The sequence below is a fragment of the Arvicanthis niloticus genome, chromosome 12 (genome assembly GCF_011762505.2).
Source record: "Arvicanthis niloticus isolate mArvNil1 chromosome 12, mArvNil1.pat.X, whole genome shotgun sequence".
Taxonomy (NCBI): Eukaryota; Metazoa; Chordata; class Mammalia; order Rodentia; family Muridae; genus Arvicanthis; species Arvicanthis niloticus.
The window spans coordinates 77,313,105-77,341,022 of NC_047669.1; the positions used below are offsets into that span (position 1 = coordinate 77,313,105).

The 27,918-nt window shown below is 45.5% G+C and overlaps 1 long non-coding RNA gene across 1 annotated transcript; it reads right to left on the reverse strand.

Annotated features, from left to right (window-relative positions):
- Nucleotides 1-342: 342 nt before the first annotated feature.
- LOC143444110 (uncharacterized) lies at nt 343-18,341 on the reverse strand. The gene is made up of 2 exons (XR_013113677.1): nt 8,454-18,341; nt 343-633 (listed from the first exon to the last, which is right to left on the reverse strand). It is a non-coding gene; the product is annotated as an uncharacterized LOC143444110 (long non-coding RNA).
- Between the last annotated feature and the right edge of the window lie 9,577 nt (nt 18,342-27,918).

The window sequence follows — 27,918 nt, forward strand, 5'->3', positions numbered from 1 at the left end:
TCTCTGAGGCATCAATTCCCCCGACTCCGGTTAGTGCTGACATTCTGACCTCCTTCCATGAACCACAAGTGTTCTTTGTGACATCTAGGATGGAGAATTCTTACCAGGGGTTTCAGTATACATTGCCTGGACCCTCCAGCAAAGTCGCTGTACATACCAGCTGTAACCCTACAAGACATAGTCCCTAAATAACAACGTGTGTATGCATTGACCCTGTGATCTGTGGAGGTTGTTCTGTTAACAGACATGAAAATCATGGCACCCATCTCGTTGTACAGTTTCCACTCAAGCCTTCTTATTGACAGTTCTTTTGCTGTGAAGAGACACCACGACCAAGGCAACTCCTTTTTTAAAAAAAGATTTATTTATTTTATGTATATGAGTACACTGTAGCTGTCTTCAGACACAGAAGAAGGCATCCGATCCCATTACAGATGATTGTGAGTCACCATGTGGTTGCTGGGAATTGAACTCAGGACCTCTGGCAGAGAAGTCAGTACTCTTAACCGCTGAGTCATGTCTCCAGCCCCCCAAGGCAACTCTTATGAAAGATTTTATGGGGGCATGCTTACAATTTCAGAGGCTTGGTCCATTATCTGTATCCATGGAATCTGTCAGCACACATGGCAGGCCCTGGAGAAGTAGGAGAAAGCTACTTCCTGATCCACAGGCAGAGATAGAGATCTGAGCCCGACATGGGCCTCAAAGCCAACCCATGATGACATACTTTCTCCCTAATACCTCCTAATCCTACCAAAGAATTCCACTCCCTGGTGACTAAACATTCAACTATATGAGCCTATGGGGGGTGTGGGGAGGTGTGGCTTTCTTATTTAAACCATCCCAGAAGCCCTTGGAGGACTAGTGCTCTGTTGATGGGTGGTAGTGTTTTGAAAAGAATCTTCTGAGAAGATCTCCACAATGGCCTTAAAGTGTAACCAGGTTATAACAGATGCCGAACAATTGCGGAGTGGAGTCCTGAAGGTCCTAGAACGCTTAGAATGGTCAGTGTAGCTCAGGTTCCACTAGAAGTCCCTGCGTTAACTTCCTCTTTGCTCTGCACTCTGGCAGCCCAGGATTCCCTTTTCTTCTGGAAATATGAGCTCGGGCTGCTCAGATCACATCCACCTGCAACAACCTCTTCCCCTTTCCACCCTCATTGCTGATATAGAATCCCACAGCTAACGGAAACTGACAAGTACTCATGAGACTGTCTGCCTATGATTCTGAATTCCTCCCTCCCCAGAAGAAATGTACCTAAGTAATTGGAGGATACAGGTACTCCATCTCCATGGCAGACACCTTTGCCCCGCCTCTGGCTTCAAGCACATACTATGGACTACCCATCATCACTTGCCAGGGGAGCTCTCTCCCTCTCTGAACCTTTAAGAGGACACCTCCACTTTGCCCCACAGGCTAGTGCTCTCCTCTAAGCTCTCACGGTCTTTCTGTGGCATTCATAACTCCCCCAGTAAAGCTCTTAGTCAAAAGGACCATGTGCCTCAGTGTCCCCTCCAGCCCCTAGTCTGAGCTCATCATTCACAATTTCTCAAACTGGCACAAGAGGCCAGATTTTCATTTTTCTCCAGCCTTTGACCTGCCTTCCTCTTTACGGTTCATAGTCTGGCTTTTAACTTAAATACGATTCATATGATCCCGTTACTTGGTGGCTTTACTTAGAAGCCATCATAGGGATATTAATTAGCCTAATCTCAACATTACTGTATCTCAGGAAATAACGGAAGTCCTAGAATAAAAAAGAAAAGAGACGCAGCATTCGTCAAAATGCGCATGCGTTACGTTCCTCATCTTGCGTAAACACTTTTGTGATGCCCCAAATCAATTACAATATTAACATCCAAACATAGTTAATTTTAAAAACTGGGCAGGGCTAAAGAGATGGCTCAACAATCTCTCTTGAGAGTCCACTGTTCTTGCTGAGAAAACAAGTTTCACTCCATCTCCTTCCGGAGGCTCACAACTGCCTCGAAGTCCAGATCCAAGAGATCCAATGCCCTCTTCTGGCCTTCATGGGCACTGCACTCACGTATGTGCACATTCCAACACGCATACATAATTTAAAATTTTTAAAATAAGTCTTAAAAAAAAAAAACTAGAGCAGGACATGATAGTGTACATCCTTGACCCCAGCCCTCAGGGGGCAAAGGTAGGTGGATCTCTGTGAGTTCCAGGCCAGGTAGGACTACAGAGTGAGACCCTGTCTCAAAACAAACAAAAACAAACACATAAAATAAAACTAAAACAGTGACTTAGGAAAGCTGAGGCAGGAGGACAAACTGGACAGCCTGGTCAGTTTAGGAAGACTCTATTTCATTAAAAGTCTGAGGTGACTGGAGGGGAACCTAGGGAGTAGAGTGTTTGACTAGAACACACAGAGACCCTGATTCTATGCCTAGCACCATATCAACAAAACAGACACTGATTACAGATACCACGTAAGTTGTAATGCTAAACAGAAAAGTTAAAAGGTCCTGATAACCATTAACATGAAACCCAGAGGCTTGAGGGGAGCATGTATCCTTGGGAAAAAGGTGCCCAGAGACGTGGTCACCTCAAGATTATCCTTCCGTTTGTAAGAACCACGGTCACTCTGAGATACAGCACAAGTGCTAATCAAGTGGGGAGGGGAAGTCCCTCTGCACATCCACCTTTCCTAGATGCCACAGGGTTCAAGTAAGTCCACCACCCCAAACACCGAAGGAGAGGAGAGATGGCTCCCGAGGGTGTGGAGCTTACAGAGGCCACAGAAGGTCCACCTCAGCTATAGGATTGCAGCATGGTGGTGGAGGTGTGTGCCATTAATCTTCAGCACTCAGAAGGCAGAAGCAGGCATATCTCTGTGAGTTCAAGACCAGCCTGGTCTACAAAGCAAGTTTCAGGAGAGCCAGGGCTACACAGAGAAACCGTCTCAAAACAAAACAAACAAAAACAAACCACCTTGTTTCAATGGACGCTAGCTGCCAGCTGCCACCTCAGTGTACTGTAGATATTTTTCTTAACAGTCAGAAGTTGCTAAGCTGAAGATTGGCTTTGTATTTTAATGTAACGGGTTATTGCATGGTTGGTTTTTAAAATTTGCTTAATAGTATCTTTGACATACAGAAGCTTTTAATTTTGTCAGGCTTATCAATATTTCAGTTTAACCTCTTATTTTGTTATGTTGTCATAATTCACAGCACGGCACGAGAGAGCTGTCCCGTCCTAGATTAGCTAGTCCCTCATCCTTGCTGCCTCCTGAGATGATCACGTTATTATGGTCGTGTGTCCCATTTCCTAGAATGCTTTCTTCACCACCAGGGTAATTTGTTTATATAAACTATGTTGCTGCTGACTAGCTTAAAAGCTATTTGTTCACAATTTTGCTAATCGGTGACTTTTTAAGGGGAAGAAGTGAGACTTCAGCAAGTTATTCCACCCTTCCGTGTGCACCTCGTAGCACTGCTGAAAGATAAGCAATAACATTTCACGGAGACTGCTTTTGGGGCGCCACATCAGCACGGTTCCTGTGTACCCAGTCTGCTGCTTTCCCGACTCAGACTACCACTTTTGTGATCCCAGGTGTTAACTCCAGGGTCACTCTGATGCTGACCATCCGGTTTCTCTTTAATAGAAAGCTATGGTTGTGCCAACAATATCAGTTCACTTGCAGCCACCTCAACCACAGTGGGGAAGGCCAATCATTGGCAAGTCCCCACGATACCCACACCACCCTCTTCCTTCAGCTCACAGTCAGGGCAATCCACACGAAGCACAGCGCTGTGTAAAGCTGGGGCTGCTGGAGATATTACCCTGGACACCATAACCAACACTGTAATGGTCTCTGTGTTTTATTTCCATATTTGTGATCATGGCATCTTACACTAGTGTTCATCACATGACCAGTGTTGAGCCTTTCAAACATGGCCACCTACGGTTCTAGTAACCTATGCCTCTTCATACAGGCAAATTCTCTGGAACCAGCCACGTCGGTGCTTGGCTCAAGCCTAGCATTGACACCCATTCACACGTGCAGTGGACCTCTGAGTGAATATGGTGTATACAAAACGGAATCCGACTGATTCCTCCGAGGCCTCTACTCACACCTAGCGTGAGCCTTGTCTTGTCTAGGATCACCCATTATTAAGCCTCTGCAGCCCATGTTTCAGAACAGTTTCTTCACCACCTGCACAGTTTGTACAAACTGTTGCTTCTGACTGGCTTGAAAACTATGCATTCACAATTTTGCAGACCAGTGACTTTTTTAAGGGGAAGAAGTGTTTTTCCCAAGTTGTGAGCCAGCTCCCAAGGACTTGTGAGGTTCATCCTGGAAGGAGACAAGAAAACTGAGAAGCCTCTATCTAAGCCAAGGTGGCCTCACTCCCTCCATTTCCCTGATACCTGTCTCCGAAGGCAGGGGTCTGCTCTCAGCTGTCATCACTAAGTGCTATGCTTTTGAAAATCAAAGCCCCAAAGTGACTGGTTACTCCGTGTGTGTGTGTGTGTGTGTGTGTGTGTGTGTGTGTGTGTGTGTGTGTGTCTGTCTGTCTGTCTGTCTGTCTGTCTCTGTCTCCATTTCTCTCTCTCTCCCTCCCCTCTTCCACTTTCCCTGAGACACCAAAAGCACGCTGATAAATATGACCAAACATGTCCATTTCTGAATGCTACCCCGTCAAGCCTGTATGAAAGGATGGTGGACTTGCACCAGGGAGATTCAGACTAGGGAACAAGCTTAACTAAAGAATGCACTGGTTTGGCTGCAAGTAGCTTTAGGGTGTACTAGAAGCTTAGTCTTTTAATTATAATATAGACTCATAATAACACGTGAAGCTATAAGCCAAAATCAGATATGGTTAGACTACAAAGCCTTCATTTCTTTGACCTAACTCTGGGTCTGTTTCCTTCTATCCCATCATGCCAAACCTGTCCTAGGACACTGGTTCCCACCTGGTGATGTAGGAAGGAGGGACTATACCTTGCATACTCTGTAGGAGAGAACTATATATCTCACATTCTGTAGGAGGGAACTATACCTTTTTACGCTGTAAGAGGGAACTATACCTTCCATACTCTGTAGGAGGGAACTATACCTTCTGTACTCTAAAGGAGGGAACTATACCTTCTGTACTCTGTAGGAGGGAACTATACCTTCTGTACTCTGTAAGAAGGAACTATACCTTCCCATACTCTGTAGGAGGGAACTATACCTTCTGTACTCTGTAGGAGGGAACTATACCTTCTGTACTCTGTAGGAGGGAACTATACCTTCCATACTCTGTAGGAGGGAACTATACCTTCTGTACTCTGTAAGAGGGAACTATACCTTCCATACTCTATAGGAGGGAACTATACCTTCCATACTCTGTAGGAGGGAACTATACCTTCTGTACTCTATAGGAGGGAACTATACCTTCTGTACTCTATAGGAGGGAACTATACCTTCTGTACTCTATAGGAGGGAACTATACCTTCTGTACTCTGTAGGAGGGAACTATACCTTCTGTACTCTATAGGAGGGAACTATACCTTCTGTACTCTGTAAGAGGGAACTATACCTTCTGTACTATGTAGGAGGGAACTATACATCTCACACTCTGTAGGAGGGAACTATACCTTCTGTACTCTGTAGGAGGGAACTATACCTTCTGTACTCTGTAGGAGGGAACTATACATCTCACACTCTGTAGGGGGGGAACTATACATTCTACACTCTGTACAACACCTCCCTTCCTATAGCCTGCACGGTGCCTATTCAAGGGATGCAGAATAGGGGAAGCCTTAAGCAACACAGAACTGAGGTTTCAGTGATTGTGGAAGATGGAACAATGGACATTAAAGGACAGCTAACAATTTGTGATAGGTACTTCACTTTAAGTTCTACCTACTCCCTGCTGCCCAGGTGCCAGCCATCTCTCCACTTATCAGAATACTCAGTGATGCCTTTCCCTCCAAACCACTCAGTGACAAGTACTCTTACCTCCCCAAACTGACCCTCAATCTCTTATCTATCCCAATGTGGCTGATTCTGCTTCTGCTTCAACACCAACAGGGCAGGCAGACCTGTCGTTATGCATAATGAGACCGTCTCACATAAAGGTTGTTTGTATTGAGTTTTATGGCTAACAGCATCTTCCAAACACTTCCTCACCTGCACATTCCCTCCTGTATCTTCCTTTCACTTACCAAGTCCTTCTCATGCTAGAGGTCTGGCAAGACACCTGAGTCCTGACATCTGCTGCCACCGCCTCGGAGCCTTGGACAGACTTGACTTTTGTGGAATTAGGAACCAGGTGGGCCCAATGCAGGAACAGAATCCAAGAGTTCTGTGTGTCCCTGTGAACCTGAAGCTGCACAGGAATCATTTCTCTTCAGGCCCAGCCTTCTTCTATCAAATCTAAACAAGGTCACTTATGGTCATGTGGGTCCCAGAAGGCAGAGCAAGGGCTACCTGGACCGCTGTGGGGCCTCAGAGAATCTATTAATTTTCCCCACATTTTTTTCAAAGGAAATACCACAAAAACACAAAGCTCTCTGACCTCCCCTCTCAGTGTGTGGTGGGTACCTCAGTTTGCAGCTGGCATTTCATCAAGACTATATACAGTATCTGCTGGAACCAAGCTCCCTGCTCCCCAGGGGAACTTCATGGCCTCCTTCCAAAGAAGGGACATGAGAGGGAGGGAGAGAGAGAGAGAGAGAGAGAGAGAGAGAGAGAGAGAGAGAGAGAGAGACCAGCTCATGGCAGCCATGCTGTGAAGAACGTCTGCCTCGGTGGGCCTAGGACTAATGTCCCTGGTTGACAGCCCTGGGGAACTTTTGTACTCTTGGGAGGTGCCTGGGATACAAAGTGAGACAAACCAGAGCATTGCTTTCGTGGGGAGAGAGTGGAGGCTGGACTCAAAAAACCCCAGGGCTCAGAGTCACAGTCATTTCTGGGCAGGAGATGCAGGAGCCTGGCAGTGAGGCAGGCCAGGGGCTTAGCCATAAACATGGGAGTGAAGCCTCCTTCACAGCCACATTCGGTGGAGAGAGGGAGGACCAATGTTGCTGTGACTGGGAATAAAGACCTTAAAGGGACCACACAGCAATCCACCTGAGGCACATAGCCTGAGACCCCACAGCAATCCACCTGGGGCACATAGCCTGAGACCCCACAACAATCCACCCGGGGCACATAGCCTGAGAGCCTTCTGTGGTCCCTCTAACAGGAGAAACTGAGGCCGCAACCCCACATGCCCCCACAGAGCAATGATGCTCAGAGAGCAACATCGTCTGCTTGCCACGGCTGCTAACAGAGTTTGCTTTTTCCAAGAAAAGATTACTCTCCTATCTGCGGTAACAACTATCTGGGGCCTCATAAAAACTATGAGAAAAAGCCAGGGTGGGGGCGGGTGGAGGAGTGGAGGAGTGGGAACAGCTTTCTGTTTTTTCAAGTCAACATTTTTTAATGTGTGTTTCTCTCTCTCTCTCTCTCTCTCTCTCTCTCTCTCTCTCTCTCTCTCTCTCTCCTGTCTCTCTCTCTCTTCCTTTCTTTCTGGGAATGTGCATGCCATGTATGTATGCAAAGGTCAGAGAGTAACTTTCCAGGCTCTGTCCTCTTTCCCTACCACATAAGTTCCTGGGATCAAACTCAGGTGGTCAACTTTTGCAGCAAGAACCCTTAACCCCTGAGCCATCTCACCAGCCCTCAGACTAAAGGTCTAGTGTATATAGGTGCTGTGTTTTTAATTGCTTATGGGTGGTTGTAGAAGAATCTAGTATTAATACAGTTGGCTATTTAGGGAAGATAGGTTATAGACCCAGGTTAGCCAAACCCTAAAAATAATAATAATAATAAATAAATAAATTAAAAAAAAAAAAACCTTTGTTGAGCAATACTGCCCCCTTGTGACCGATCTTCACCTTGTGCCGATTTTCACTCATCATTTCAGTAGGTTAGGGAGGGCTGGCTAGTGGCTGACAGTAACATACAGCTTGCTCAACTACTTTGCATGTTCTAACGCTCTTGGGTGCCCGGAGGGAACATTTATATGAAATAATCATTTCTCAGTGGGCAACAGTTTGATTTAAAAACACTGTCATCAAATATTCACCAGAGTTCACAGTAGCACCTAAGAAAACTCGGGCTGCTGACGCGCCGACAGCTTCACTCCCTAACAGCATTCACAGCAGCCCCAGCAGCCGGAGCGTGGCAATGTCCAGGGGACTTCAAGTGTAAATTCCTTCCAGCCTGGAAAACCCACCTGATGGATTTGTTCTGTAGTAACAAGAGACAGCTCCTCAGAGCATTTTCAGGGATTCTAAAAACTGTATGTAGAAGTTGATACATAACTCAGTTTAGGACGTGTCATTCTTGGCCTGAATCCTCACCTTCACCAAATACTACCCAAACCAATGGCAATGAATCTCCTATTATATGCCATATGTGGGGCTCGTGGGGTTAGCCTCTGGCTACATACCTGAGGTCTTTGCACGGGCAACAACTGTCACCTTGTGAGTTTCACAGCCCCTCTTCTGATATACAGTTTGAACCTTCAGTTTATGGAGATCTCCACATGATACACATTAAAGTGTCCTCAGACTCAGCCAGACACTTGCAGTGTGCTAGCTGGTGTGTGAGCCCTTGGTCCAAGCTGAGATTTGAGTTCTCTAACATGATGGATTTTCAAACTTGGCCACATGTTGGCTTTACCAGAGGGTTGAAGAAATACTGGATCACATCTCCAGAAGTCGACTGAGGTTATATGGCATTTGGGTTGGGCACTAAGCATTTGAAAGTTCCCCAGATGGTTCTAATACCCAGCAGAGTTTCTGGACCACTGTCTCTGAGAAAGGAAAAGAGATTAGAGATTCTCTCTCTTTGAGTTTTGATAAGCTGTGTGACTGCTCGATGTCAATGTTTTGATCCTCCAGAGGTGGCTCTGTGGAAGCCTCCTTGTGCTGACAGACTGCATTAAACAAGATAAGACACTAACAGAAGATAGTGTGACCTGTGTCCAATCGGGTTCTCTAAGATCTCTGAGAATTTATATCGATGGAGATTGCCTTTCAGCCTGGATCCAAAGCTGTTTGGGATGCCGTAGGCCAGCTAGCAGGCTGACTTCAGATGCCTTCAAGCCTCATATCACCAAGCCAGGAGTTTACCTTGAGAAAGACAATGAAAGAGTCGTTGCCGTAGCCTGGAAACTGCATTGAAAACCACTCTGGACTTTTGACTTCAGAATATTACCAAGCTGTGGTCCTTGTCTTTTTAGGTGACAGGCTGACGATATATTCAGGAAAGACAGAAGAGCATCTAGTTTTCCTAGTGTGGCTTCCCCAGTGCAGCATGACTTGAGTGAAGGAAGACAAATGAACCACATCTCTTACTTAGAAGGTGAAGATCCAGGCTGGAGAGATGGCTCAGCGGGTAAGAGGATGCACGAGGCTGGACTTGGCACACACCTTCAATCCCAAACCTTGAGAAGCAGAGGTGGATCTCTGTAGGTTTCAGGCCAGCCTGGCTTATGTAGCAAGTTCCAGACCAGCTGAGACACATACTGAGGCGCTGTCTCAGAAAAATAAAAGAAAATAAGAAGATCATACACTGCTCTTCCTGAGGACCCAAGTCAAGTTCACAGCACCTGTTTGGAATGGCTAACAACCAAGGAGGAACATCTTCCTCTGGACTCCATGGGCACCTGTACTCGTGAGTACATGTTCAGCCACAGACAGAACACACATACTCATAAATAAAACAAATAAATCCTTATGTTTAAAAGGGCAAAGATTCAATCTTTGAAATCATACTGCATGCTGTTTACAAGATGCATGGGCTTGTATACCACTATAACTCGTGGTTCCTACCATGCCTTTGTTGGGCTAGGTAACTTACTATAACAGCTTACATAATGTAGGGAAACAACCATCCATTTAACATTTGTTGAGCAGAGAGCTGCTACCTGCAGAGACCACTTCCAGCCTTTCCCTGGTGCTCTCTGGAGCTTTCCCCCACAGTCCCTCCTTAAACAAGCTGCTCTGGGGTGGGGGGTTAGGCTCCACAATTGAGAGCACCTGTTGTTCCTCCAGGTTTGCTTACCAGAACTCCTATCACTCTAGCTCCAGGGGATCCAACACCCTCTTCTGGCCGCTGTAGGCGCCTACACACACAGGCACACATAAATTAAAAAACAAATCTTTAAAAAATCTTCTTTTATGCTTACTGTTTGGTGGTTTCCCCTGAAATCAGTCTGCCATGTTCACCTGGTAGCTCCACTAGTGAGTAAGGTGAGACGACCCAACGGGACAGCGTGTCCATCTTCTTGAGTCCCAAGCCTTGCTCATAGCGAGCCTGAGGATGTCTTCCCCACACCAAGGAATTCTCCCCTTCTTGGTGGACACCAATTGTACATCCAATAGTTTGTTCAGTCCTGTGACTGGCAGGCTTAGGGGTACAGACCCCTACTTCAACCACAAGACCAGAACTCCTGTATTTCTGGCCACCTCACTGTAAATCAGGTGGTTCCTAACATGCCTTTCTTGGGTTAGATAAATTATTATAGCAGCTTACAAAATTTAAGAAAACATTTGTTTCTTTCCCATTTGATAATAGAGGATACAGCTCAAGATGTGCCACACTGAAGAACTGCCAAAGGTGAGGAATGGAAAGAGGTGCACCTCCCAGTACCTCCCTGCTCACCCACTTACATCTTCAAGCAGCACAGCTTGAATGCTCGTATGGAGGCTTCAAGAGGGCATGTCAGATTATTAGCTCAATACCTACCTCTCTCTCGTCCCTGAAGGATGGAGATAAGCTGGAGTTACAAACATCCAGTCCTGGCTTGGTCTTCCTGATGCTGGACCCCCCACCCTGAAGCTTCCTAAAAATCTACCAAGAGGCCCTTCAGAAAGAAAAAAAAAACACCTCTAGGGTGTTTCGAGAGACTTAAGAGTTGCATCAAGAACCAGGGTAAAGGGCTGGAGAGATGGCTCAGTGGTTAAAAGCACTGGCTGTTCTTCTAGAGGTCCTGAGTTCTATTCCCAATAACCACATGGCTGCTCACAACCATCTGTAATGGGATCTGATGCCTTCTTCTGGCATGAAGACACACGTGCAGACAGGGCACTCATGTACATAAAATACATAAATAAATCAATCCTTTTTTAAAAAAGAACCAAGTTGAAAACAAAATATATTTTCTTCTTGAGTGTCCCATGGTGCCTCCCACTAGGTCACTTAAAACAACACAGGCACCCACCACAGGCAAGATAGCTCATTCTTCAAAGCTGTTACCTTACCATCCATCATTTTTTCATTGGCTTGAGAAGACTGTCTTAAAGAAGTGAGGTTCATTCATGCTTGTTTTCTGCTGAGGGAAAGCTCATGACTTTCTCACAGTGCCAGCCCCTCTGGACTAAAGATCTCAGTTCTGATGCTGTGCTGAACAGAAACCTGCCAAAGGGCTCAGGCCATATAGTGGGTAAGTCAGCTTTGTACTATGGGAAACCAGCTCTGACTGCTGCTTGGAAGACCATGGAGGGTTCCCGGCAGGATGTTTTAATAACAGATCACAAGAAATGAGGATTCTCAGACAAGTGAACAGGATTTGTCATCAGGTAACTGGAGAATGACGCGCAGCTTAAGCAAGCACTCCCATCTCCGAGACTACTCGGAGCTCTGTGGTGTCTCGGGTCACAGTCCCTGTGGCCTCCAGCCCCGTGGCAGTGGGGGCCTGTCAGGCATGCCCATCATCCAGATATCCTCACTCATCGATTTGACAAAATGCCTGAGTAAAGCTATTTAAGGAAGGAAATATTAATTTTTGGCGGATGGCTTGGTCCAGACTAATGGCTTGGTCCAGGCTAATGGCTTGATCCAGTCCATCATGTTGGAGAAACCACGGCAACAGAGCAAGAAGCAGCTGATCATGTTGCATCTTCAGTCAGGAAGCAGAGAAGATGAATATTTGTCTTAGTTTGGGTTACCATTGCTGTGATAAAACACCATGATCAAAAAGAAAGTTGGGGAGGAAAGGGTTTATTTGGCTTACACTTCCACATTGTAGTACATTGAGTCAAGGTGACATAAGAGTAGCCAGCACAGCCTGGTGCTCTTGCATTCAGCTGCAGACCTCCCTCATGGGATAGTTCCAGCCACATGCAGGGTAGATCTTCCCTCTTTGGTTAAAGCATTCTGAAATAACCTCACAGACACAGCCTGAGATATGTTCCCACACAATCTAACTGTATCAGACTGATTATAAAGATTAATCATGCTGGACAGTGGTGGTGCACGCCTTTAATCCCAGCACTTGGGAGGCAGAGGCAGGTGGATTTCTGAGTTCGAGGCCAGCCTGGTCTACAGAATGAGTTCCAGGACAGCCAGGGCTCCACAGAGAAACCCTGTCTCAAAAAACAAAAAACAAAAAACAACAACAAAAAAAGACTAATCACGACAGAGAAGAGCCTAGAGAATCTTTCATTCCTCAACCACTGAACAAAAGCCTCCGGTTTCCCACTGATTGGCCCAGTGTTCCAATATCCTTGTCACAAGAAGTTCAACGTGCAGATTAGCTTGAACTGGTCCAGCTTGGTCCCACCCAGCCCTCTACCCCAGAATGTCTGGGTCTTGCTAGGAAGAGGACAGGCTGAGAGGTGGTGAGGAGTGGCCCTCGAGGCCAGCTCTAAGGTACCCGAGTTTGTTCTTCATCATCTGACATCTTGGTCTTGGTCTGCTCTGGTTGCTTAGATAGAATACGAGACACTGGAGAACTAAGAACAAGCAATGCTAGAGACATGACTTAATGTAGACTATTTAGCACTACAAAAGGAAGAAACATGTAAAATATTGTCTTGGCACAGAAGACACTCATCAAGGCCCAGGTATAGGCAAGGTTAGCTTCTAATGAGGCCTGTCTCAACATGCAGGTGGCGCTGTCTCCATGTCCCAAGAGTCTTTTCCTCTGTGTGTGGAGAGGTCTGAAGTATCTTGCTCTTCTTAGAAAAACCTGTCCCACCGTAGCGAGGGCCCACTGATCTGGCCTCATTGGACCTTAATTCAATCATATCTTGTCTTCAAAACCAGTCACACTGAGGTTAGGAGATTCAAAATAAGAGTGTGACCCTGCCTAGCAGAGCCTACGAGGGGCTTGGACCACCACCTACTTGCAGGGACTCTGCGGAGGTCTTGTCGCCACAGGCAGGTCGTCAGAAGACTGAGCTCCAGCCCTCAGGTTTTGTAATGAATTCCTGGCCAGTTTGGTAGTTGCAGCAGAGCTACAAAGCCCGGTAGTCCTAGTCAGTTCCCTACCCAAATGGGAGGGTTAAAAAAGTAAATGCCTTATCGGTTGTGAAGAGATCAACAGCTGTGACCCAAGTGCGGTGGCTGCATCCCAAGAATTGTCCTTCTGAGACCCAAAGCACCCAGGCATGAGGTCATGATCACTGAAAATTAAAAGAAAATCATGTATATGGTGGTAGGAGGGGCCTTGTTGGAAAGAGGAGGTGATATTAATCCCAAACTCTTTCATTTAGCCTTAGGCAGACATTTTGGACAAAGACAGAAGGTAGCCACATTCTTTGCCAAAACACCACAGGAATGGTCTGAAGCTCCATTGCCAGTATCGTTCCCCTCTGAAAAAAAACGTGAACTGGGCCTCCATAGTCCACATGGCTTTCAGTACAACCATCTTCCTAGGTCTAACTAGGATGGACCATTAAGCCTTACTTACAGCATTCAACTGCTTTCTCAATCCAACGTTCCAAGCCCACATTCCTCCAACGAACAGCGTGGTCAGGCCCATCACAGTGATACCCAACTCCTGGCACCAACTTGTATCCTAGCAACGGCTCTATTGCTGTGAATAGACACCATGTCCAAGGAAACTTACAGAAGAGTTTACTGGGTTTTAGAAGGTTAATTCATGACCATTATGGCTGGGAGCTTGGCAGCACACAGGAGGCCGGGTGCTGGAGAAATAGCTGATTGTTTATATTGTTTCTGTCAGCTTGAGGTAGAAAGGAACAGACTGGGCATGTCGCTTTTAAAACCTCTAAGCCCACCCCAAGTGATGCCTGTATATGCACACACCCACACAAACATGTACATATACCACAAGCACAAAAACCTTTTTAAAAAAATTCAAAATGATGATTATGCCTGAATACACAACCAAAATGAGAGCTAAAACATACACACTGAAGAAGGGATTAGAGTGGTTTTTTTTTTTTTACAGTTCCCATTAGGTGTGTTATGAATACACTGTTTCAGGAACTGTAAACGTGTTTGTGTTTTTCCACAATGCCAGAATTTATTGAATAAATGAGTCTTTTAAAATTGAATTGTGTTTCATCTGAGATCTTTGGGAAAAACAAGTGTGGAGGCGTTATGTGTGGGTTATTACAGGATGTGTTTGTGAGTCAAATTGATAAGTTAGCTTTAGCTAGCAGCCTTAGAGTTACCACGGAAGAAGGAATCTTGGCTGAAGAACTGCCTCCATCCGTTTGGCCTGTGGCCATGCCTGTGAAGCATTCTCTTAACTGCTACTTGAAGTAGGAAGGCCCAGTCCACTATGGGCCATGCCATCCCTAGGCAGGTGGGCCTGGGCTGGACAAGAAGGTAGCTGAGCAAGCCAGGGGCTGTGAGGCAACAAGTATCATTCCTCCATGGCCTCTGCTTCAAACTCACACCTTGAGCTCCTACCTTGGTGTCCTCCTGAGATGGACTGGAAGTGCAAGCCAAGTCGTTTCCTCTCCCCATTTGCTTTTGGTCATGGTTGCTTATCATGGCAACAGAACCCAAACTAACACAGAAACGCATAAGATTCAGCAGTTTCAATTATTTCAATGATACTGAATTGCCAGATATCCACCTCCCCCAGTAAGTTTGCTGAGGTGGATGCAGGTTTTATTATTCCTCATAGCATCAGTCAAAATAGTATGTAAAACTCATAAATATATCTACATGCATGTGTGTGGCTTACAGGATGAGCATCAGCTAGAGGCTGTAGCGGGGTTCAAACATTTTAGAAGTGGGCTGAGAGTCTATATTGGTAAGATGATCCAAACCAGTGCTGGGAGGGAGCTGCTGCAGGAGCTGCAGGGCCAGCTGTGAGGTAAAAAGCCAAGCATGGGTCTGAGAAAAAGACAGGTCCAGGTCCAGACAGGCAAACTGGACATCCAGGAAGTCAGGCATGCTACAGCTGAAGTCAGATCTGAGGTGAAGCTCCAAGGAGAGTCAGGAGTTTCCTGTCTGTCTATCCCTGACACATGCTGGGTGTCTTAGTTAGGGTTTTACAGCTGTGAACAGACTCCATGACCAAGGCAACTCATAAGAACATTTAATTGGGGCTGGCTTACAGGTTCAGAGGTTCAGTCCATTATCATCAAAGCAGAACATGGCAGCATCCAGGCAGGCATGAATGAAGTACCTGAGAGTTCGGTATCTTCATCTGAAGGTTGCTAGCAGAATACTGACTTCCAGGCAGCTAGGATAAGGGTATTAAAGCCCACACCCACAGTGACACACTTCCTCCAACAAAGCCATACCTACTAATAGTGCCACTCCCTAAGCCAAGCATATTCAACTATGACACTGGGTGTCAGGTCGGTGAGGTTGTGCCATCCTAGTGTTATATGTCCATCTTTGTATGGGGTCCAGTCAAGGGAGTTACACTCTTTTTTTCTCTATGTCATGTCTAATAAATTCTTGAGCCTGATTTTCTTGATATAATTTTTATATACCGCACATGCCTCTACAGTCTTATCTCACCCCAATACACCTGTTTCTATTCCCAGGAATAAATCATTTATCAGTCCAGGATGCATGAGTGGTGCCTGGAGATGGTGCAGTTTGTAGGTTGTCCATCCAGGGACTGAAGTCATCATCCTCCCTCAAAATGGGGTCTCCTGGGTCAAGGCACAGCCTAAAATACACCATTTCATACAGTCTAGACTCAGAGTAGGGGCCTGATCTCAGTAGGCCCCGCTACTGAGACCTATTGAGGGCAGGGTCAACATTAAAGATCTTAAAAGTAAAGGCTGGAGACCCTTTCCTGTACCTGGGAGAACTGGGCTTTCGGGAATGCAGGAGGAGAGCACAGTAACATCAAAGAGAAGCATCAGGGCAAGCCAGTTGAGGTTTCTAGAGCGGGAGAAGAGAATGTGTTGGCTGATACACCACAAAGTCCTGTGGAGAGAGATGGAACCTCTCGTGCCCTTGGAGCATTCAGATGTACGTTATTTTATCTCCATGGAAAGACTTCCATTTGTTTTGTTTCAGACACTTTCTGTATCAGTCTCACTGTTATCAAGATAGATAAATGCATAATCTCATGTGTCACTATGAAGAGCTTAGACAGACATGTGTCTTACACCCAGCCTTTTCAGCCTGGAGAACATGCATCAAAATTTCTGAGTGTTCTCTAGACCTGGGCAGCATCTGGCAGCTGCATGGCCACATAAGCAGTAGGTTGTTTGTCGATAATGTTAAAGCCCCACATTTGACAACATGGAGACATTCCACTTCAGAACACTTGCTAAGGCAGTCCACTGTGAGAAAACTCAGCACCCAGACATGCCCGGCCTATAAGAGAACACAGAGGTGTGTCATGCTTCACCTGGACCATGGTCCTGCCAGAACTAGCTCAGGCACAGTACCTGGTGTTGGTGCATGATAGACAGAATGAGCCAGAAGCCTGCTCAGGACTTCACCCAGGCTTATGTCTCCTGACCAGAGGTATTCTGAAACCTAAAGTAGAAATCCAACCTCTGCTGGGCCAGTCCAGAAACCAGCCTGGCTGCCAGCCCACCAGAGAACAGTTCTTCCTGACCATGTAGGCCCACAGTGTTGTCAAATGTGCCAGGCAGATTTAGCAATTGAAGCCACTGGATTCTATCTTGCTATGGTGGGTAGATACTACATACCTTGGGCCCGCCTCAATGGCGCTACAGAAACTTCTGGCAAGGCCTCTACAAACTGTCAGGCAGGCTGAGCTCCTCAAAGGCCACTTTATCATTAACATGCAATTCTGCTGCCATCTCTCTGACTTTGAGCTTTTCTTACTCTTCCAGAACATCTGCCAAGAGTGTCAGCCTGACCTGACCTGCTTCTGAACCAGGGACTAGAGATTTCCTTTCCAGGATGGCTTTTTTAGGATAGCTTGAGGCTAGAACTTTGAACCAGCTTGGCAGAGCCTCGTACCACAGGCTAGAAGTTAGCACAGCAGAAAACCAATTCTGGAAACCACTGAATTCAGGCAAGACCATATGTCTGGAGAGTCAAATACATAGGAATACCATAGAATACACAGGATCTGTGACAGAACACAGAAGTTTGAAGACTGAATCAGTCAACAGCATTTGACTGGTCAACTTCAAACTGAGTTCTGGACTCTCAGAACCGTGACATTCATAGGTCATCAGCCATGGTGTCTTTGTATGCACACAGGTGTCCCTATCATCTGCTGCCATGTCCCTTAGGGGTCAGGAAAGCCTTGGCAAAGGCTCATCTACCAGCCAGACCCACACACAAAAACAAAGCAGCAGTGACCACACAGTGAGACTGATTCATGCCATGCTGGAAGCGTGGCACTTGGACATAATTTCCTTGAGCTTTAATGTCCTGGTTTGGAAAATGGGGATTCCGGGCCTGGTTGTCCTCTGACCGCCACATGTACACCATGGTACACACATGGCCATAAACATGGACACACATGCCAGGAGCCTGCCCAAGTACTAGTTCTCTCTGGATAGCTGAAGTGGGGAAGCATTGGGGGTGGGGGAAGTGAGGATTAGTTTTTCAAAAGTAAACGTTGCTTTCTATTAAATAATGCTTACCTTTCTTGACTCTAAGTTATTCTGGGGCCAGAAGCTGCAGGCCTCTGTTGATTACCGCCCAATTGTTAAACATCAGGGGATTAAGAAGTTCTTTGTTCTTTTCCCTGCAGGTCCTTCACAATTCACAACCCAGCCTGCTGAAAGCTGAGAGTCCACTAATTCCTTGTCAGCTATAGAAAGCTATGCTTACAGAAAGAAAAAATTCACTTTGAAAAGAGACTCTAATCTCTATTACTAAGGGAAAAGGGGGAACTACTTTCAATTGTTGTTTAAAAAAAAAAAAACCTGTCTCTCTCCAGTCATTAAGAAAAAACCTGTCTGTGTATTGTCTCAGTTCTTATATTTTCTCAGGATACATGATCACATGTATTCCAAGCATCTTTTTTCAAAAGTTCACAAGTTCAAACATAAATTCAAATCATAAACTGAATAAAAAGTAACAACAGAGATGTTTATATATATTTCCATTAAGACTAGTTATCTATGGAAACATCTGTCACTCGATTCACAGGTTAAGAGTTTGAATCAATAATTTTTTTTGGGGGGGGGGGCGTCGATAGGGGAGGTTGGAGACAGGGTTTCTCTGTGTAGCCCTGGCTGTCCTGAAACTCACTCTATAGACCAGGCTGGCCTCAAACTCAGAAATCCACCTGCCTCTGCCTCCCAAGTGCTGGGACTAAAGGTGTGCGCCACCACTGCCCGGCTGAATCAATAATTCTTATGTCTAAGTTAGTACGGTTTTGTCAAGAGGCAAATCATCTGCCCAGTGTCTCATTAGTATTGGGAAGTTTTGTATAGATAAATCCAGACAATATTTTATTTTTTGCCCTTGCACTTACAATAAATTTTCCATACCTAGTTTTATGACCTTTGGTTATTAGATAATGGTTTCACAGCCAGCCCAGAAAAAAAATGTTTATCCTGATTGTAAATCTGTTTCATGTTTGCTTTCTATCCTAGTGCAATTAGTTTGTGATACATGAAGGTTTACAGAGCCCTAATTACAGCCTTCACACTTAGAGGGCATGAAACTGCCTGTGTAGTTTGTAAACATTTAGGAATTCTATAGAATCGTCTAGAAATTAAAAAATCATCTATTTGTCTACATAGCATTACTACCAGACAGTAAATCTTCATTGATCTGCAGAAAATCCTGCCCAATAGGGTAGGCTAATGCCCGAGGATCATTACGTTATTTAATAATAACAGGAAACACATAATAACAAGAATTAGTTCTGAGATGAACTCTCTAAAAGCCTTGCAATTTTAGAATTTATCCATTGCATTCATGGGAAATGATGTGTCACCTCCAGGAAAGTCACTTGTTAGTATTTGCCTCTCCTAGATGGCTCCATGCACACACACGAATACCTAAATGTGATAAAAATATTTTTAAAAGATGGGTTGGGTGTGGTCACATACACCTTTAATTCCAGCACTCAGAAGGCAGAGACAAGCAGCAAAAGCAGCGGGCCTCTGAGTTCTAGACCAGCCCGGTCTACAAAGTGAGTTTTAGACCAGCCAGGGCTACACAGTAAGATCCTGGCTCTTAAAAAAACCGTGAAGGACAGGAGATGGCAGACTGCTATTTTGACGGTTATTTTGAGCCAACAACATATTGAAACCCAGCAATGAACAAGATCCTGACTCAGACAAGGGGAAGGACTCACACATAAGTGTTCTCTGACCTCCACATGTATGCTATGGTATTTAAATGCCAGTACTCATACACACATGAACATAGTCACACATATCAGACAAAAAAATTTTTTAAAGAAAAAAAAAAGGCAGGTCCAGCCAGGAGTCCCTGTCCTAAAAGAAGAGGCAGTCCTGCTTGCCCTGCAATCTGATAGACCTAAGTGCCTGGACACTGTGCCTGCTCTACCACAGGCATTAGCAAGTCAGCTCCCTTCTCCGTGGCCCTCACAGTAGCACTCCCTGTGATAGATGAGGCTTCTACAAGTGATAATGTAATTGCAGGGGAAGGTTTGCTGGCATTATTTGTCCTTTGCTCAATTAACCAAGACTGTCACCTACCCCTGGTGGTGAAAGTCAGTGTTTCTCACAAGTAACTATGCCAGACTGCTGCAACCAACCTTTTCTTCTGCCCTTTCACAACCTGTTGGTGGAATCAAAGAACACACTGGTCACTCCAGGCTGCCTTCGGGAAAGGCATGACTGCCATCAAAATGTTCCTACTTGCATCTTCTCAGTGTCAAGGAGCACCATTTTCCTGGGTTTTCACTAAAAACAAAAGACAACTTGTGGAGAACACTGGCTGAGGCTTTAATTTGCAGTTATAATTGATTATTTTAGCAGTGCCTGAGAGGTCTTAAATAGGTCATCAGAGAGTGTGTTACCATGTTTCACATGCAAAGCATGTGTGATCTACAGTTAATATGCCAAAAATAGGTTGCAACATAAAAAAAGACCTAGTACCAAGGCATTATAAAGTTAGATTATTAAATTGATATAAAGATATACAGAATCAAATGAGATGGTGTGTATGTGTGTTCTGCTTCCTCCCTCTCAGGGTGTCCACTGAAACTCTCTTAGGTGATCTTAGCTTGTGCACAGACATTTTATTCATGGTGAACCAGGGCTATATATGAACCTTGGAGAGTGGGAAAGGGGTTTTCTTAAAGTTTCATTGGCTGGAGTGTAAAGTTCTGTGAATGCCTCATTTGGATGGAGAAGCATTCCAGGAATACCAGGTACTTACTGAGCAGGTTCTTACTGGGAAAGAGGAAATTGAACTTGTAGGTCTGCCAAGGACCATTCAACCTTCCTCAGGTAGAGGATTTCAGGTCTTGGGCTCAGAGAAGGGAAGCCCTGCTGGTAAAGGAAGCCCTCCATTTTGCACCAAGCTCAGAAGAGTTATCTGAACATGGTAGACTGAGAGCTTAATGAGCAGGGTTTCCCCACAGGACAGCATGAGTCCCTTCTATTATAGTCCCTTCACTCAGTTCATCTAATCTATTCTCAAAGCCTCATTCATCAAGGGAGTCCCCACTGAAAAACCTCCACCTATTCTCCATGAAGCCAGAGTGCCAGGGATCTTTCATGGTCTCTCACTTTCTCCTTCCATGGCCAAAATCAAAGCTGTTAGACTTAAATATAATTAGAAATGAGTCCCCATTGGCATAAAAAAAGAGAAATCTAAATTTAGATGTCCTCTTTTGCTCTGTTTACATTGCTGGAACAGAATATCTGAAACTAGGAAACTTATAGCAAACAGAGATTTACATGGTCGTGATTCTGGAGGCACTAGCAGGTTTGGCATTTGGTAAGGGCCCAGTCTCCACTTCCAAGATGGTACCCTGAATACTGTGTTGTTCAGATTGAAGGAATACCACCCTTTACACAGCAGAGAGCAAGAGGAGAACAAGTTCTACACACCAAGCCCGCCCTCAGGGACAAATAGCTTCTAAAAGGAGTCACCTTACCCCCATCACAATAGCATCTGTTTCCACAGTAGGGGCCAAAACCTAGAACTGCATTTGAGTTTATTCTGCTTCTTTCTCTTCTTAAATCACCAGCATTCAAATTAGAAACCTATAGCAAGATACAGTAGCACACACCTTTAATACCAGCACTTGGGAGGCAGAGGTGGGTGAATGAATCTCTGTGACTTCGTCAGTCTGGTCCACATCGTGAGTTCCAGGACAACCAATGCTACATAGCAAGACCCTATCTCAGGGACGGGGAGACCAACAAATCAGCAACTTATTGGCAAAAGTATGTCAAATCCTATACTTTTAAATTACTGAATTCAATCTGTCAACCTGTGTGCTCCATGCAGAGTGAACATCAGTCCTCACCGATCCTGGTTCGTCGGCCCCAGAGCCCAGACATGCTCCAATTGGTCCTGTCTTCCATCTACACACATTGGTCATTACCAAGGCAAGCCCCACTGGACAGAGCAGTCTATCTACAGATGCCCTGTGTCTGAGATCTCCCACTGTCTGAGCTCTGTGCTCACCTGCCTAGAGCTGGCATCTCAGCTCCACAAAGACTGCACCAAGTTCTACCTCAGCTGATGCATCTCCCCTTCGGCCGCTCATCACCTGGGACTCCTCTCCTTAATTTCTGCATTCAAAAGATTAGCAAATCCTACTGATCAAATGATGAGTGGCAGAGGAAACAATAAAGGCTCGAGGGTTGAGGATTTCTGGGGACAATGTGATCAATCTGTCAGGTCACTGGCTGATCACAATGGGGACTGGTGCCATATTAGGAGCTCTGCGTTGATCTCTGCTATTGGCTGATCTGGCATCCAGATGCAGTTTTAGCCAGGCCCAGGGTGCTGCACCAGGCATAGTACCCCTGATGCTGTGGTCACTTGGTGCATGAACTGACCGAAGCAAGAGACTGGTTGCTATTCTATAATGTAACCTCCGAACCCACATGAATATTCAATGTCTATGCTGAGATCACTTCTGGGGGAGAGGGGGGAGTGTGCTGGAGAAATGGCTAAGTAGTTAAGAACAACGACTGCTCTTCCAGAGGTCCTGAGTTCAATTCCCAGCAACCACAATCTTTAATGGGATTCGATGCCCTCTTCTGGTGTACCTAAAGAAAGTGACAGTATACTCACATACATACATAGATAAATCTAAAAAAAGAAGAAAAAAAACAGAGAGAGAGAGAGAGAGAGAGAGAGAGAGAGAGAGAGAGAGAGATCTCACCGTATCATCTCTGGTTACTACCAATTTCCAATCATGTTCCTTCCAATTTGCTGACCATCCAGTCAAGCTGTCAGGGCAGCCCATGAACTGAAAGACTGTTACAAATCAGCCATTCTCCTATTGTGCAAAACATACACCCAGATTCTTCCCACAGAGATGGTTACCATCCTTCGAGAATGTCCCAGAAAAGGGCTGTAGTGAACAGTACAGCACTTTGATGTGACGCCATCTGTAAGCCAGGTCTTCATCTCCTCTTCCTTGTCAACTAACGGTGGGGAATGTCCCAAGTGGCCATAGGTGAGCAGAAGGAGCCATGCAGGGTCCTTGCTCCACCACCTCACACTGTGACAGGCCACCACAGGCCCAAGCAGCAGCATCACAGCAAAAGCAAACTTCATCTTTAAGGCTGATAGTGCAGCCACACTCACCCAGCTTAGTCAACACAGCACAGGGCTCAAGTTCTAGCTGAGACCAGATCCCCATGTCTTACTTGCTTGTGGCCCTGCAAACATTCTGAATAGGTGCAAACTCCACTTCAGTAAACAGAATGCTTCAGTATGTGCCACCAGTATATGTCCATAAATGCAAGATGCATAGACAGTCCCAAACCTAACATACAAAGAAAACCAAAAATGCCTTTAGCTCACTTCCAACCAGAACCAAGAATAAATGAACTGAGTCTAGAAATAAATGGGACATGTAAACATCTATAAAAGGATTCCATAACGGAAAAGAGGTGGGGACAGGAGAGAAACAGCTTGTCTGCATGCACCATCTTAAAGCTTCACCAAGCTGCTCACTTTATGTCTGGTCAAGCACTGTGGCTTCTAGGTTTGTTACTCGTTATCTTAGTACCAATGCCAGGCACTGCAGAGCTAGGGATGATGCTCCCTGCCTTTCAAGGAGCCCTGGTGCCTTAGTCAGGGCTTTGCTACTGTGAACAGACATCATGACCAAGGCAACTCTTTTTTTTTTTTTTTTTGGTTTTTCAAGACAGGGTTTCTCTGTATAGCCTTGGCTGTCCTGGAACTCACTCTGTAGACCAGGCTGGCCTCGAACTCTGCCTCCCAAGTGCTGGGATTAAAGGCGTGTGCCACCACTGCCCGGCTCAAGGCAACTCTTAAGGACATTTAATCGGGGCTGGCTTACCGGTTCAGAGGTTCGGTCCATTACCATTAAGGTGGGAACATGGCAGCATCCTGGCAGGCATGGTGCAGGAGGAGCTGAGAGTTCATCTGAAGGCTGCTAGAAGAATACTGGCTTCCAGATAGCTAGGATGAGGGTCTTAAAGCCTACACCCATAGTAACACACCTACTCCAATAAGGCCACACCTATTCCAACAGGGCCACACCTTCTAATAGTGCCAATCCCTGAGCCTAGCATACACAAACCATCAGATTCCACTCCCTGGCCCTATAGGCTTCTCCAAACATATGAGTCTAAGGGGGCCATACCTAAACATAGCATAATGCAAAATACATTTAATCCAACTTCCAAAGTCCCCATAATCTATAGCAGTCTCAATAATGTTATAAGTCCAAAGTTAAAGGTCTCTTCTAAGATTCATCCAACTACTTAACTGTAATCCTCAAGGCAAGACAGGAAACCAACTGGACAAACTCTAAACTCTGCATCTCCATAGCTGATGCCAAAGCACTCTTAAGATCTCCAACTGCTTTTCATCTTTGTTGACTGCAATGAAGTTCTTTTTCCTGGGCTGGTTCCACTCCCTGTTAGCAGCATTCCTCAGGAGATATCCTATGGTTCTGGCATCTCAAACATCTTGGTGTGGGGGGGGGAGGGGGGCCTCCAAGGCAACTTCAGTGTTATAGCTTCCTGTTTCAATGTCTGGGATCCACACATGATCTGGGCTCCTCCAAAGGGCTGGTGTCACTTCTCCAGCTCTGCCCTCGGTAGCACTCTAAGCTCAGGTTGATCCACTCCACTGCTGCTGCTGTCCTTGGTGGTCATCCCATGGTACTGACATCTCCAATACACTGGGGACTTCTGCTGCAACTAGGCTTCACAAATAGCCTCTCATAGGCTCTCTTCATGGTGCCAAGCCTCAAGTCCTTTGCATGACCCCTTCAGTCCTGGGCTGTCAACTAAAACTGAGGCTGCACCTTCACCAATGGCCTTCCATGGCCTCTCACAGTGCTAAGCCTCAGCTGCTCTTCATGACCCCTTCATGCCTTCAAAGCCAGTACCACCTGTGTGACTCTTACACATTATCAAGTACAGCTGCAGCACGAAGTACAACCGTGGCTATCTCTGGAACACAGCTTCTTCGTGCTCACAAAAAAAAAAACACTTCCCAGAAGATTTCACCTCAGAGATGCTGGTCTCTTCTTAATCACAACTAATTTCTCAGCTCCAGCTACCCAGCATGAATTGTCCCAGTAGTCCCTTCTATTCTGGACTCTAAAGCCAGAACCATGTGGCCAAAGCAGCCGAGTTGTGCTGCTTGCAGGAGCTGGAACACGGCCCTTTGTTTTATCATATTATCACTTGCTTTCTCTTTTCCAACTCCTTCACTGCCTAAGCTTGGCTGTCCTAGATCTTGCTCTGTAGATTGATCTTGAACTCAATCTGCATGCCTGTCTCCTGGGATTAAAGGTGTGTACCATCGTGCCTAGATCTAAATTTAGCTGGGTAGGATCTTGCCCCAAGGGCACCACTTCCTCATTTCAACTTAATATCCTTGAATACAGGATTCAGCTCAATTTCACTTCCTGGTGCCCCTTTAATACTCAAACTATACATTTTATATTTTTCCTTTCTAAGCTTGCTATGCTCATTCACATCACTCTCATGAGACTTAACCAGAGAATAAAGTCTATGATGGGCGTTTCTAAGACTTCCTTTGTCAATGCAATTAATAAAAATCTCTTTACTTGAGCCTCAGGTATACTCTTCAGACAGGGGCAAAAAGCAGCCACATTCTTCACCACAAAAACAGTCTCTATACCACATACTGAAATTCTTCTCCTCTGAACCTCTTGGGCCAGGTCTGCACTGTTCAAATCACTCACAGCAACAACGTCTTCCATATTCCTACCAGGACAGCTCATTAAACCCCACTTCAAACATTCCACTGCTTTACAAATCCAAAGTCCCAAATCCACATTCTTCCAAACAAGCATTGTTAGTATTCTATCTAAACTCCACCTCCCTAGTTACCTGGCAACAGCCAGGTATGCTCCTCTCCACAGTTACCTGGCAACCGCCAGGTAGGCCTGATCCACTATAAAAGGGGCTGCTTGCCCCCTCCTCACTCTCTTGCTCTCTTACTCTTACTCTCTTACTCTCTCTCTTACCCTCTTGCCTCTCTGTCCCCTCCCCCACCTTCCTCTCTCTCCACGTGGTCATGGCTGGCCTCTACTTCTCTTCTGTCTTATCTCTTCCACCTTCCTCTCCCCACCTTTGCCCTATCCCCTGAATAAACCTCCTCCCCCTTGGAACCGTGTGGTCCGGAGTGGTCTGTTCTGAACTGTGGTCGGACTTCTTAAAAGAACTACTAAGCATGGTCAGGTCTATCACAGCAATACCCTAGTCCTTGGTACCAACTTCTGTCTTAGGGTTTTACTGCTGTGAACAGACACCAGGACCAAGGCAACTCTTATAAGGACATTTAACTGGGGCTGCCTTACAGGTTCTGTGAGAATAAAATTTGGAAATAGCTTAAAACTATAACAAAATTCATGGTCAGCAAGGACCACCAACAACTTGTTAAATATAGTCATAATAAAAATATCAAGTCCCTCCAGGGGCAGGGGACCAAGAAATGACAAGGCATGCAAGGACATGCCCAGACAGGTCCAACCCAAGTGAGTAATGGGCCATCTGGTGTTTTCTTCTCTCTTCCTCCCTCTCTGGAAGGTCCGAGGTTTCATGGTCACAAAGACATGCAAGGACATGCCCAGACAAGTACAGACAAGTAAGTTAAAAATAACTAGTCATCCTGCCAGCTCAACATCCCACCAGCTCAAATGACTGCTTATGCAAATTGCTGATGTTTAAAATATCCAATCATATGTAACCGCGCCAAATGTTCCCGCTCTCCCCAGCCTCTACCTATAAATATCCCAAGCTTCTTGGAGTCTGGGTCGATTCCTCTATCTCCTGTGTGAGATACGTTTCGACCCGAGGGCCCTCACCATTAAACTGCCTCTGCTGTTGCATCAAGAAGGTCTCTCGTGTGTCTTTGGGTGAGTGCTAATCCAGACTTGAGTGAGGGTCTCCCTTCGGGGGCCTTTCAGTTCAGAGATTCAGTCCATTATCATCCAGGCAGGCATGGTACAGGCAGAGTTGAGAGTTCTAAATCTTCATCTGAAGGCTGCAAGCAGAATACTGTCTTCCAGGCAGCTAGGATGAGGGTTCCAAAGCCCACACCCATAGTGACACACCTACTCCAACAAGGCCACACCTCCTAATAATGCCACTCCCTGGGCTAAGCATATATAAACCATCACATTGGCAAAGTCAGCCTGAGGAGCAACCTGTCAGCAGCACTGACTGAAGAAGAGATACATCTGTCAGCTCCACTGACTGAACAGAGAGAGGACAGACCTGTCAGCTGCACTGACTGAGGAGGGGACACATCTGTCAACAGCACTGCCTAAAGAGAGGACACATTTCTTGGGATTTCACTTTGAGCAAATAAGACCTTATTAAGTCAGCACCAATTTTTTTATCTACAGAATAATCAAAATCTATAGAATCTCATACATGTCTAGAATCTTTCCTATTCAGGAATCAACTTTAACATATGCTGAATTTTTTTGGCCCTAACTATACTTACCAATGTTGATACAACCTGTTGATGTCTAGAGCTTTTCAAAAATTTATCACCTTTGGAAGGAAGAAAGGGAAGGAGGGAAGGAGGGAGGGAGGGAGGAGGGAGAGAGGAAGGAAGGGAGAGAGGGAGGGAGGGAAGGAGGGAGGGAGGGGCTGGAGAAAAGACTCAGCAGCTAAAGGACTAGATACTCTTGGAGAAGACCAGGGTTCAGTCCCTGGCATTCACATATTGGCTCACAACCATCAGTAAATCCAGTCCCAGGGCATCCTTCTGGCCTATGTGGACACTGCTCACACATAAAATAAAAAAAATTTTTTTTTTAAATTTCAAAAAGAAAATGATCAAACAATAATTCCACATAATAGATAATGAAAATGACTGACTTGTTAATATTTCAGTTACAGACATGTCATCATTAAAAAAATAAAGTTACAGCCGGGCAGTGGTGGCGCATGCCTTTAATCCCAGCACTTGGGAGGCAGAGGCAGGCGGATTTCTGAGTTCGAGGCCAGCCTGGTCTACAGAGTGAGTTCCAGGATAGCTAGGACTACACAGAGAAACCCTGTCTCGAAAAACCAAAATAAATAAATAAATAAATAAATAAAATAAAAATAAAGTTACAA